The 7,693-nt window shown below is 42.7% G+C and overlaps 1 protein-coding gene across 6 annotated transcripts in view; it reads left to right on the top strand.

The window, feature by feature from the left end:
* Positions 1-7,693, top strand: part of LOC107044755 (protein MTO1 homolog, mitochondrial) — a 143,889-nt gene that overhangs the window by 111,774 nt on the left and 24,422 nt on the right. The window lies entirely within an intron of this gene.

The following is a 7,693-nucleotide window of genomic DNA, read 5'->3' as shown; positions in this document are numbered from 1 at the left end:
GAATATTTCAGAATGGAATTCCATACATCTGAAAAACAATTTGTTGAGTTGAAAGTACGTTGGACAATCGGTCCCACTTTTCGGTTGGTGAGTCAAGTAATTTTTTCCATTGCAATAATCTCATATTTTGTAGTTCATTTCATTGACAGTAAATGGAACCCCCTCTCAATTTTCGATGTCAGTCGGTTGAAAGACCTTTTCATTATTTTCGGTTATTTTCTCGTGATTAGAACCCCCGCGACCCCATCACCTTCGACAGCGACCCCCTTAACTCAAGAATTTTCCCCTCAACCTATACGACTGCGGACACCCAAACGAAGCGAACCCGCTCCCAGTACGGCAAACCCAATTGAATTGACCCTTGATGATGATAATAAGAGAATTGAGCTTGAGACCGCGCATAATCGGCCGTTGCATACCTCAAGTAGAAGCATCCCAATTAGTCCTACAAGCAACACTCCTACACCCGTGACTCCATTCTTTACTTCCCCTCGTGTCCCAACATTATCCCCTAGCCCCCTTCGACCCTTGCAGCCCTCGACAACCCATATTTCCCCTCATGCTGCTAGTCCCAAGGCCGAAGGCGCTCCTTTACATCTATCCCCACCCCCATTGCTGCAGAAGCTGTCATTTACGGCTCTCGCTCCCATAGAGATTCCCCCCTTTCCCGCCCCTCTCCCCCACCAGCCATCTTTGCACCCCTCTACGCATCATCCCCTCTCTCATACTACCCCTAAAGCAGTCATATTTAGAGACCGGACCTCGGCAGACCTTTCAATTAGAGAATTGAAAGTCAGTCAAATTTTTAAACGAGAAGGAATTACATTTTCAGGGGCCAAACAAGAGGACCCCTACATTTTTCTTAGAGAAATCGAGGATTGGCGGGTAGCCAATAACCTCAGTGAGGAAGAAACCCTTCGTGCCCTTTTTGCAGTATTCAAGGATAATGCGCGTACCTGGTATCGACTCGAGTATCTCCACATCCTTTCATACGAAGAGTTCATATTATCTTTCAAAGCCACTTTTTGCCCCATTGGTCATGAAGAGAGTACATGGCAAAACATTTATCGTCGTACTCAAGCCCCCCAGGAAACTGTTCGGGATTGTACTATTTGCATGCGAGGACTTTTCGCAAATTTGGACCACCCACCACCCCTCGAGAGACAATTAAACATTGTTTACACTCAACTCCACCCCCAGTACACTAAACGTATCAATCGTGAAAGTTTCACCACGTATGCCCAGCTACTGGCTCGAGCTCATCAAGTCGAGTGGACTGATAGAAATGCCCTACGGTACAGACCTCCCTCTGCTGAAGAAAGTAATGTCCCCGCACATGCTTATATTCCTCAGGTAGCAAAAAGTCAGATACCCTCCCCCCATCACCCGAGTTCATCCACTATCCCCGCACTGATGGATCCAATTCTTCCTCGACCCCTTAGCCTCAACCCACGAAACATGAGCCCCCTGGACCTCTTTAGTAATTATCGATACCATTCATCAGATCAGATGGTGCAAGAGTGCCCTACCAGCCCCTACGTCAGCTCCCCTCGAAGAGTCCCTAGAAATCAGAACCAGTTCTGTAAAACCACCCGCCCTCGTACAAGGATGTTTTATTCCCCTCGGCAAAAATATCGTTAAAAAATCGACGGAACCACAAGAACAGAACGAGAAGCGCCCATTCACGAACCCCCCTTCAACCCCTCATTCTACACTACCCTCACACATAGCCCTCGCAATGTCACCCCCTCCTCTGAGTCCCCTACCCCCCACACGGACGAAGTAAATTTCCATACCCCGCTCATTTTCGCGAATGACACCCCCATCGACCCTTCCCCTACCCCAGAGTATATAAAGAGGTACCGCGAAACGGTAAGGACAGGGTAGAATGATGATGATTGTTCAGCAGAACACTCTGACAAACCCATATATTTTTTACCCCCAGGACAATCCGAGATTTAAACTGAAGAGATTTATCTCGAATTACCCCTAGAATGGACAATAAGCCCCTGAGTTCCCCATAGGACACCAAGATTCCCCGAGACCCCCAGAAAATTCACCCGAAGAACCCCGAAAATCACCCCACGTCCTCTTTACCCCCGGGACCATGACCAACCGGATCTGAAAGAAAGGCTTAAAATATACAGAGAAAGCTGGGAGGGCCCTGACGCATTATAAGAACCCTGGAATTAGGTTAGGATTAGGTTAAAAAATATTTCGCACGACCCAATGTGGTCCGAAATACCCCAGAATATGAGAGATTATATAATCAGTCGGTGCGATGAAAGCATGACTGTAATGAGTTGCCCAGAGATCCATAATTATTGTTAGTTAAAATTACTTGTGGATAGAATTTTCATTAGTTTAGATTCTAGTAGTCATATCATCCCCCAACCCCTCGAGACCTATAAGGAGCCCTCAGCTCCCCAAAAATCGAATTCTCCCCCTTTGACAAATCAAATGCCCCCCTGGACCCCATGGTTACCCTCAGACTGGCCCTATTCCCCTAGATTTGATCCCTCTGACACCCTCCCTATCCCAAGATATCCCCTCGTTCTTCGGAAGACGATCAGTGTAATCTTCTTTCCTTTTGTTACCCAAAGGGCCATTGAATAGTATTTTTTGAGTTATTTTGTTTTTTTTTTGAGATCATATTATTATTTTATTCAATTAATTGGAAATAAAGATGAGAGTGTTGTGGTATCTGAACTGTCGAGTCAATGAAAAATATTTAGAGTTCGACAATTCCAAACAACAAAATGATTATTAGTGAATAACCGACGTCGGTGGCCGAGTAGATTAGACGCAAGTCTAGTGTGCGAAAGGTTGTGAGTTTGATTCCCTGTGGAACCGAATTTTTCAACGGAAGGCTCCGGCGAGCGGGAGGTTGCTAATAGAGGAACCGCCTGTACCGGCATGGGTTTTCTGTGGTTTCCCCATGCTACTTCTATGTTCTATAGAAGTGCGAATGCGGTACAGTGTAGAATCCACAGCCGCATGCATAGGGTTGGATAGAGTGCCGAATGGGACCCGAAAAAGGGACTCCGAGGCCGTAAAAAAAAAAAAAAAAATTATTAGTGAATAAGGGAAAATGTAGGGAGATACCCCGTACATAATTAGCCATAAATAACATTGTGTTATTAATAGTTTTGAGCCTTCATTCCAGCCTCCTTTTCTCCTGGAGCCATTGATCGGAAGAGAAAGGTTTGAATCGTCCAGCATAGGGTTGTGGAAACCCTATGCATTCCCTACCCCCGGGACAGCTGTGACGAGGCGATTCTTTTATTTTTATTTGTTTTTATTTTATACTTTGCCCAACTATACACTGCCCCCTAAATAATAAAATCCCGCCACCGTTGGATACCTCTTCCCTCGATTTTCCCCTCATCGCCCCTCTACTCCCGCCACTGGACATCACGAAGACATCAGCCGAAGAAAGACAACAGTTCCGGCCCTACTGGATAAACTGAAGGAGCCATTGCTCCCCCCACAAACCACCCATACATGGGCTTCGGCAACCCACCGCCCTCGACGATCCCAGCGAGACATCCCTGGATTGTGGTTATCGTCACCACTCACCCGTGCTGATTGGCCCCGATTGCTCCCGAATTACAAGCCGAAGGACTTCGGCACCTGATGAACCCCCAGGAATCACGGAGGAAACGAAAAGACCGTCACTCGTGTAACCGCTGTCCTGGACCCTGCCACGTGCGCCCCAAGAGTTGAAGAAACAGTACAAATACCCCGAAGAACCCGTATATTGGACTTTGTGTTCGAGTAAAGAGGATTTTTGGTGCCCGAGCTCATCCCAGCTCTAAATACCGTGCCCCTGGAGTCTGGAAGGAGGAACGAAGGCTCAATCTCTGGAGTCGGTGAAGGACCCGGATTAGACCTTAATTGGAAGTCGTGAGTACGAGTTACCCCCCCCCCTCCATTTTCCCTCTTGTCCCCACAATATTACCCTTCATACCCCCCAACGGTGAGCCTACACTCTTGTTTCTTCCCCATTCAGTCATTATTTTTATATTTAGTTGCATTCCCTCGACACGACTAGCTTCTTCCCTTTTTCTGCATTAGAGTCACTCCTTTTTTACGTGTACAAAAGTTGCCTGGCCTCCCCCACTCCCTAGATCTCAGCAAAGGCCTTATTTACGTCTTTTGACGATCATAATTGTATTTAGAAAAGAATATAGATTACTATTCTCAAATTACCCCTTATTTGTCCCTTTTCTTGATTCGCCCTAATCCTTTTTTCAGGAATTAGTATTATAGAATCTAGAAAACGGTCACAATATATATATATACACTATATATTTAACATTCATAAAATTGAGGTTCATGAAAAGGATCGAAGCAAACCTGTTATGAGCAACTATAATATTAGATTTAACAATCTAAGATTTTAGTTATCCGGGGCTCATAATCCATATTCTCTTCAGAAAACCCAGATAGAAAGTATAAAAGAGAACGGGTATAGATTTGAGAAAGTGATGCTATGATGATTTCATTTTGTTCTTCTTCGTAGTCATTGTTGCCAGTCAGTTTGGATGAATTTTTGAACAACATTCATTCTGAAGTGTTATTGCACTGTGAAACGATTGACGCGACATGCCCAACTTTCTAGATTACATAAAAAATCCATGTTTCATGAAGCGTCCCATCTTAATGAACTCCTTACTCTGTTGAACGAAGAATTCTGAAAAAAATGATGGTTTGAATGAGATTGTGAAAAAAAAATCATTTTTGGCTCATAATTCTTGAAGCCGAAAGGATAAAATGCACGAAGGGATAAAATGAGAAATGAGAATAAGTCGTGAAAACCTAAAAGAGTATACAAAAAAATGATTGATTATTACAACTGATTTGGTAATATGATTGATCGTAAACAATAAGAGAAATAAGAAAAATTCCATAGAAAACAATAACATGGAATACGAAACTGTAGTAGTGAACAATCATGATTATAGAAAAATAAAAACAAAATTAGTATGCAAAATGACCGTTCGGAAGCATGTTGCTAATCTATTAGCAAAAAAACCATACTATATATGATGCAGGGGCAATTTCCCACTTGTTTCTGTTTCATGAATGTTAATTGATACGTTCAATTTCAAGTACTTATACGAAAAAAATTATCTCGGTTTTTTATCATTTTATGCCCCTTAGATTATTAATAAAAGTTGTTCCATAAAAGTGCAATGTTTTTCATTTTTTCTTAAAAAAACAATGCACGTTATATATGAAGTTAGTATATTGACGGTTTGTAATTTTGGTGGTTGCTTCATTCAATCTTTCAAGATGTCCAAAAGTAAATAATTTTCAATTACTACTTGCATTAATATTTATTGATATTTTTCTAATGATTCACCGAGATATTTCTTTTTGCCTTCAGCCGACATGCGGATTTGACAGTATTGTTCAAATATTGATTGCGGCGTGTACTGCAGAAATTTTTTTTAATGACATCATTCGTTCCAATACTACTGAATTTGAGTTCATCAAATATATAATTATGAATGATGAAGTTGATGAACAGTATGTTCGGCAGCTGAGATTGAATATTTTCCAGTCTAAGGAATTTTTTCAAAAACAAATGAGTTTCTGGTCTGATTTGGTAATTGTAAACGCATTAATGACAGTAGCAGAATTATATCCCATAATTTTCAATCACAATCCAAGTTATTCAATGACAGCAGAGTGTTTATCATGTGGTAATAGAAAAATTGATGAGGTTATTATAGAAATCAGTTTTGCAGCAATATTCAATTATGGCCACCTCTATTGTCAAAATTTCCAAGAAATATTAGATACGACCATACATGAAATTCTCAACGGAGTTAGTATCAAGTGTACACAATGCATTTTGAAAAGTGTACACTCGCATAACCATCTTTTCCTCAACTGTCCATCAGATCTAAAATGTCAAGTTCCAATACATGATTTCATCATNACCTCTATTGTCAAAATTTCCAAGAAATATTAGATACGACCATCCATGAAATTCTCAACGGAGTTAGTATCAAGTGTACACAATGCATTTTGAAAAGTGTACACTTCCATAACCATCTTTTCATCAACTGTCCATCAGATCATAAATTTCAAGTTCCAATACATGATTTCATCATAACATTAACTGTTAATAATAAACAATATGTTCTAGCCGGAATAGTAAACTTTCATGATCCAGAATCGATTAATGAACATAGTTTTGGGCATTATACAGCATGCATTATGAAGGGAGAGGAATGGTTCATTGTAGATGATTTGATTCCTCGTAAAATTGTTGAAGTGTCTTCATTCCATCGAGTAAATCCTCATCTATGTATTGTGAGGTATTTTTCCAAGCGCGTCTGCGGGATTCAGACGCGTGGTTCTCCACGAACTTTCAGCGAACCTTTTGGACTCTCTCAACCCGGAATTAGAACGACGGGAATAACGAGAGGAGACAAAATGCCAAAAAGGTCGCCAGTCCTTTTAACCGCCAAAGGACAAGGTCACACCGTTGAGCCGCGTTCCACGACTAGCTCAGATAACCGCGGAGGCGTGTGGGAACAGGCTACAATGAGCGTACTCAACAATGCAATTGTTTATAAAACACAAAAAAATTATATTTCCAAATCATAAATCAAATGTGATCTTTCCCTCGTACATACGAGAGTTTCGGTAGAATTCTGTACACGTGCAGGAGAGGACTCCCACGAGCAAAGATGCTATACAACAAAAAAAAATGTAACTGACCTAGCGATGCTAATTAACGAAGAGAAATAATAATAATCTTAAGAATGCGTGGGAGACGCTAAGACGCGAGGATCACCCGCAAGCGACGACGACGCGAGAGCCACGACATAAAAGTTAATGGTGAAGGTCGACGTATTAAATGAGCTGGGATTAGTTTTCCCCACAAAAGAAGATTGGTAACCACAATTAAGTAGCGAAATTAACAATGACATCAATCAAGAGGTAGCTGGAGGCTACAGAGTGCCGCATCACAAGCAGACTCTATCACATTCTCAAACGGCCCTAAAATGGGCGCCGGAGTGGAATCCCTACTGGAAAGACGCGTGCACTCACAAGGAAAATAGACGCTCACCGTGATTTCGCGAGAACACCAGGCAGACTCGTCTGGACCCTCAGTACGGCGACGTCGGAAGATAAAGCCGGAACCAACGGGCACAACACCACCACGTACTTTACTTCCGTCGATCAAATAAGCTCGAAGAGCGAAAAAAAACTTAAATGGCGCAGAGCGACCTTATTGAAAGAAATCCCAGCGAAGAGTGTCCGTCGGGGCCGTACATCGCCCCGAGGAACCTCAAAATCTTTTCTACCCCCACCCGATCACGTGATAGAGAGCGAAGAATCCAGGGGATTCGACAATTTGATTCTAGCATTTTAAAATGGTTCTAATCCCAAATTCCTTAGTCCCAGAAAACTGGGACTTGCGCCTCGCGGTCGGTGGATGTGATCCGCGTTGAGCGGCGCAGAAGCCAACATAATCCGATGCTCCCTCAATGCTGTAACATCGGTTTTTTACTGGACTGCCTTGTGCCGCCGATCCATCGATGAGGTGGTGGGGGTTCGCACGTAGAGGCCTGAGATGCCTGCTGGCGTGCTACGATCGTCTTTCGCGTCCTACGTGGTGTGAGTCTCCCAGACTCGGTGTGTGCGTGCTCGTCGGTGTGCTGCTCCTCAG

The sequence above is a fragment of the Diachasma alloeum genome, unplaced genomic scaffold (genome assembly GCF_001412515.2).
Source record: "Diachasma alloeum isolate Michigan unplaced genomic scaffold, Dall2.0 Dall_scaffold_00796, whole genome shotgun sequence".
In the NCBI taxonomy this organism is placed as follows: Eukaryota; Metazoa; Arthropoda; class Insecta; order Hymenoptera; family Braconidae; genus Diachasma; species Diachasma alloeum.
This window is presented reverse-complemented; position numbering and strand designations above follow the sequence as displayed.